The sequence below is a fragment of the Adiantum capillus-veneris genome, chromosome 11, assembly GCF_014529385.1.
Source record: "Adiantum capillus-veneris isolate H3 chromosome 11, ASM1452938v2, whole genome shotgun sequence".
NCBI classification, from domain to species: Eukaryota; Viridiplantae; Streptophyta; class Polypodiopsida; order Polypodiales; family Pteridaceae; genus Adiantum; species Adiantum capillus-veneris.
The window spans coordinates 127,729,449-127,735,607 of NC_140941.1; the positions used below are offsets into that span (position 1 = coordinate 127,729,449).

The 6,159-nt window shown below is 46.0% G+C and overlaps 1 pseudogene; it reads right to left on the reverse strand.

Annotated features, from left to right (window-relative positions):
• Window positions 1–2,541: 2,541 nt before the first annotated feature.
• On the reverse strand, window positions 2,542–3,237 carry LOC147447990 (uncharacterized; annotated as a pseudogene).
• Between the last annotated feature and the right edge of the window lie 2,922 nt (window positions 3,238–6,159).

Sequence of the window (6,159 nt, forward strand, 5' to 3'; positions counted from 1 at the left end):
ATAGATTACTTGTAAGCTGCCCTCGTAGGATAAATAGCACCAGTAAGAGTGAGGTGCTTTCCCCCAACCACTTACAGACAGTCGCCCACGACTGACGACAAACTATGACACAATTATTGAGTATCCAGCCATATACTCGATATGGAATGGAGACAACCAACTAGGTTGAAAGCAGATTGGAGTTGCAAGCAGCCAATCACGAACACCCATACTCAGCCATCACCTTGTATGGCAGGGTGTAAACTCATACTAAATCTGCAAGATAGATTGCACTGGTAGTGCAAAAAATTGCAGAAACAATAATGTCCATGAATTTGCATACCGCTCCGAATAAATTTGTGTTAAACACTAGGGCCCATAACACCTAGTGTGCATGCATTTAACATAAACATATCCGAACCGCAACTCCATGACGAGACTTTCCACGGTACGTACGTGAAAGTCTTGCAACAAATTTGGACCATAATAGAATGTGACAACCCGATCACACCTAGGTACCAACCATGAGACATTCTCATGAATATAGCATATTTTGCAACAAAAGTTGGACCATAACAGAATGTGACAACCCAGTCACACCTAGGTACCAACCATGAGACATTCTCATTTACAGAGCATACTTAGCTATATGTAGAAACGATCCTCCGTTAAGGTGGTGTCACAGCACTTGTAATCATAACAAGTTTATACTTAGTACCCGACAATTTCTGGCCACCGAAATTGCTCCTGATACTGTGTGCTTAAAATGGTCGAACCAATGGATAAGACCAGCACCTAGGGACTTCGTCGCGACACATTGGTAAAAAGTTGGCGCCAGTGTCAGTCCAAGAGACTCATATTCTCCACATGTGGAATATGTCTCAAACAAGGATATCAAGAAAAGCGACATCCATCAAGTACGAGCTGGTACTTGTGTGTGGAGGTAACTTTAAACACTCCATGACAAGAGTGAGAGGGACCCTCATTATCATGCTCCACACTGGCTAAACTGAACTCCTTGAGTTCCTAGACCATGTTGTATCCCATGTGACAACATGTGCCAAATCGAACCCTACAGCTAGGTTCGTAACAGCATAAGGTATAGTGGACGCTACGGTCCAAAATACTTTGTTCCAACATGCCCTTGGCATGGCTTTGAAACACTCAAGCATATTTATACGGCTTGCACTGGAAACCGTGGGTGTTGCTTGCGCAATCCAACCCCTTTGGTTAACATCTACGTAGTCAAACCCCTTGGTAAGACCCTCTGTAGAAACTACTCAACTAGCAGGCAACGGCAACCAACATAGTTAACCGTGTACATAATGATCGGAATCAACTCAAAAAGTTGAATTCGTCCGCTACCGTGTGGTAGATTGAGGAATTCTTTCCTTGAAAGTTTAACTGAGAGAGATCAAACTGTGATCCTCCATGCTTATGGGATGATTTAGCAGTCACCCTCCGGGCTGTGCCCCAAACAATAATGTCCATAGACACTCCGTAGTGCTATAGAGAGAGCAAGAAATCCACACAAGTGAACTGCCTAGCTCTTGTGGACACCCATGCTGTCTCAACTGATTGCTGCATCTATACTTCCTTGTAGAGATCAGCTGCTGTGAGTTGAAGATTTATCAAAAACTCAACTTGAGTGTCTCATAGATGGTTGATAGCCATATTTGCTGTGCAAGTGGGAGTTGGCGTGTACACAACTTTGCTCTCTTGCGCCATATATGCCCGTCGGGCATGAAATGAAATAACTTGCAAGCATATTGCCAAATCCTTCCCAATTTTGTATGCTCCTAGCATAGACCAAACGTGGGGAAGCTCAATGCCAGATGCAGAAATTGAAGCCTTGCTTCATATAACTATGTCTGGCCTCGTTGCCAACAAATGCTATTGACGACATATGCCATAGCAAAGAGAATCAACTTTGTTGATCATGTACAAAAAATTGACCTTGTCAAGCAATTTCAATTGTAAGTGGTTAGCTCTGGGCTAGCATCTTTGTCGGCTTCTGAAAGCAGTGACAAGAGGTCAGCCATGCCGAGCTCTGTGCACCCTTCATGAAGCCAAGCCACAGGGTGTGCCGATCTCCTTGAGATTCCATGGGCATCAAAAGTGAACTGCTGATGATCCGTGCAGCAGATCAGGGCTGCAAGTACTCAAGCCATGCTTGAGCCATGTTGGCATGTGAAACATTGATTCGATGCCAACAAAATGGTAATGCTTAAAACAACTGTCACAAGCCGTGCTTGTGTTGGGAGTGTCTAAATTGCACTCATATATGTTGCAGGCAAAGTATATGAGGCTTGTCATGCTTGTTCTAACCACAGAAGCACCTTGTGCTTGGCATGTGTGTAAAAATAGTTGTTACCAACCTTGCTTGTGGATGCGAGGCCAAAACTCTTACTCGTCTGGTGCATGCAAAAATTACACAGCATGTCTGAAAAACTTTGGCAAACAAAAACCAAATCTATGCATACCTTGCCTTTGAATGTCAAAGAGCTACATCAGTCGTCATCGCACTTGCTTGCTTGGTTGGTTGCATGCAACCATAATCACCTAACCTCGCTTTTGTGTTGACGGGTAGCCCTTTCGATTGCCATGGCGACAAGCCCTAGGAGTCTGTTGCCTCGACTGTAAAGAATGCCCGTCGTATAGATGGTGTGTGCTTTCCTGAGCAAAACGCCAAGGGTGGAATGCCGAGGTCGAATACAATTGTCTGCAGATATATGCAAAAAATTCTGTGTGAAAAACGGCCCATACAGCCTTGCCGATGCCATGTCTTAGTCGCAGCCCTGGCCGATTTCGAGAAGGAGACAGTGTCCTGGCCCTCGTTGGTGTGGCGGGGCCCCTGGGGTGGCCCGTGGGCACCCTAGGGCGCCCACCAATGTAAAAAGAAAGTAAAAAGAAAATGTTTTTGGGCGATGGCAGCAGCTGCCGCCTGCGCAGGCCAAAAACCTTGCATGGGGACGTGCTACAGGTGCTGGCTGGCCAAGAGACTATGTCGACATCGCTTCCTTGGCCCAGGGCGATTCTCTAGAGACCATGCATGGCCGATTTGATTCAGGTCGCCGACACACCCTCGTCCATGCTAGGGTTGTTGCCCACGGTTCTCTGTGCCGAGAAATCTCGCCATGCCCGGTTGAAGATGAGAGAGAGAAAAGCCAAAGAGCCATGCCTTCCTTTGCTTTCCCTCTCTGCCATGGCCTTCTTGTAGCACGACCTTGCCATGCATCCATGAAAGGACTCTGCCATGCTGCTCCTTCTTTGTCGAAATGAGGGCGAGCTTCCATGAACCGCAAAGAGAGAGAGAGAGAGAGAGAGAGAGAGAGAGAGAGAGAGAGAGAGAGAGAGAGAGAGAGAGAGAGAGAGAGAGAGAACGAAGATCCATGGCCTCCATGCCTCTTTCTTCCTCCCCCTTCTCCCCTGAGCTCTGATACCAGTGTAGGACCAGCGGGTAGACAGACATCCGAATAACCTCCCAACCATCCTATATATAGGCCCCTGGCCCTCTTCCATATATAGACCCCTTTACTGCATGTGTGTCCGGCACATTGCCCGGGCCGTGCCCATCTAGTCCTACCCTTGGCATGACATCCATTTTCTAGACATATCTTCCTCTCATGTTATTGTAGCAGCATCAGTGCGATAGTGTAATCGTTACATTATGCAAAGGTCTAAGCAATAGGTATATTCATCTGCTCGAGTATGGGTAGGATTTTCTTTAGAGATAGAGGTTGTTATTAATACTATGCTCCAAAAGTTTTCTGAAAGCTCTGATGTGGCAATAACATATCCTCAGGAAAAGGTAGAGTGGGTGTGCAAAGGAGAGAGTGACATCAGACAGAATATGTGCCACATATACAGAATGTTGTAATGGGTTGTCTAAATGGGCCATTGGTTGGGGGCTTTGCACGTGAGAAACAATGTCAATCAGCTTCTACATGGCACAACCCCATGAGAGAGAGAGAGAGAGAGAGGAGAGAGAGAGAGAGAGAGAGCTTGATACTGAACTTTGTGTGTAGGCCAGAGAATGATGGTTAAGGAGGGGTGGAGCTAGGGTGCATAGCTTTGAGTCCCTCTCTTGCTCTCCCCTTTTTTTCATTGATAGCCACTAGCCACCAGTGTCCTCTTTGGGATTTTGTACCCTAAATCATTGGCAAGCAAACATTCATCCACTCATAATTGTTATGAGTCCTCTAGGAATTCTTTCTCCTGGTTGTATCTTTGTCCCTAGGCTAGTGCAAGCATTGAACACCTCCTAGGAGTCCTTTCTTATTTGCCTCCGACCTCTCTGTGAGTCCCTTGTAGCTACCCCGTTTGCACCACATGGCAAGCCAAAATCCTTGCTTTCTTAATAGATAGTATAGACTGCATGTGGAGAGATGTCCTCACTTCATATCCTTTGTAAAATTCCCAAATCTTCTTTCCCTTGCCCATTTTTAGAACAACATGTGAATTCTCTGAAAAGACATCTGCGATAACAAAAAGATCAATCATGAAAGTGTGTTGAAAAATCCCAAGTTTTGTGTTATTCCATGTAAAATTTGAAAGCTACTTCTCTCTTGCATCTTCGCTAGGAGGTGGTCGAAGCACCCTCTAGACTAAAGAGGGCCAACAAAACTTGCTACAACCATTACATCTACGAACCCAACCACAATTGCTCCATGCTACAGAGAGGGAGAAAATCATTGCTCATGTTCAAGAAGGCACATAGGGTTAATAAACATACATCTTGATGAGATTCCTCACCCAACACGCACCATTTATCGCCTTGGATGCAAACAAATGTTGCCAACGATACTGCTTGGAATTGTGCTCTAGTGATCAACGTATTCTACAATGCCTTCATGATGCTGGAAGCATGAGCTTATATCAAAGGCCTCTCTCTCCCTCGAAATGATTCTAATCAACATGACCAACATGCTCCTACCTCTCATCTTCTACAACTATCAAGGTCGCTCCACTGCTTGTTGTGACCTCTTGTTTTCGTTGACCTCTATCCTATTATCGACCTCGTCGGTACAACCTCATGCTAGCTAAGGAGCCTTCCCAAACCTATTATGGCCTTTTGAAGACGTCAATATAACATTTCATTTCTCTCTCTCTCTCTCTCTCTCTCTCTCTCTCTCTCTCTCTCTCTCTCTCTCTCTCTCTCTCTCTCTCTCTCCTCTCTCTCTCTCTCTCTCTCTCTCTCTCTCTCTCTCTCTCTCAACATGCAAGGCTTGTTGAGCATTGTCGTCCCCTCCAAACTCCTCCCGGCTTGTTGAGCATTGCAATCGCCTCCAAACTCCTCTCGGAACAACCCTTGAATGCTCATTGCGGCTCGCCTATGAGCAGTCCGTAGCAATACACCCTGCCTTTGATCTGCAGTCCACAAACTCCCTTCTTCTGTGGAATATGTGAAGATGGCAAGCAATTGTCTGGTGGGTAGCTCAAATTGAGAAGCGAGTGGTGATGCCCAATAACAACCACACACACGATTGCGCTTGCCAAAGTGGAAACTAGTGTGAAGACAGAACTGCGGGAACATCAACTTCAAGAAGAGAATGCCCTCAAGCTTCGCATTGGAGGACTGCCCCAAGCATGGGACGAGTGCAAACAAGATTTCTGCAAATTAATCGACCTCCTCAACGAAACTCTTAAACCGGTCCATGTCGACTATGATGCGGTAGAATGTATCGTCAACAAATTCAACACCAAGCGCACACCTAGTGGACATGCCATTCTTGAGTTCAAAGACAAAGAGGAACGGCTCCGACTACTCCAGCAATCGCGTCTCCTTAGAGACACCGAATTTTGGATCGTCGAAGAACTCACCCCGACACAAATCAAGCACAAAGGCGAAGAGCTGAAAAAAGTGCGTGAAGCACGAGCCAAAGGCAAGTGGGCAGTATACCGTAGAGGGAAGGCCATCATCCAGGAGTTTCGAACTCCTAAACCGGCCCCTGCTCCTGCCCCACAGGACCCCCCTTAGACTTTGCTTTTTCTTTTGCTGGACCCTCACTCCTTAACTGATATGTATCCATTGCCCTCACTTACAAGAAGTGGTTGTAATGTTTGTTTTTGGTTCCATGGGTCATATCTGACCTCCGTGGACGATAATTCAATCTATCTATCTCTCTCTCTCTCTCTCTCTCTCTCTCTCTCTCTCTCTCTCTCTCTCTCTCTCTCTCT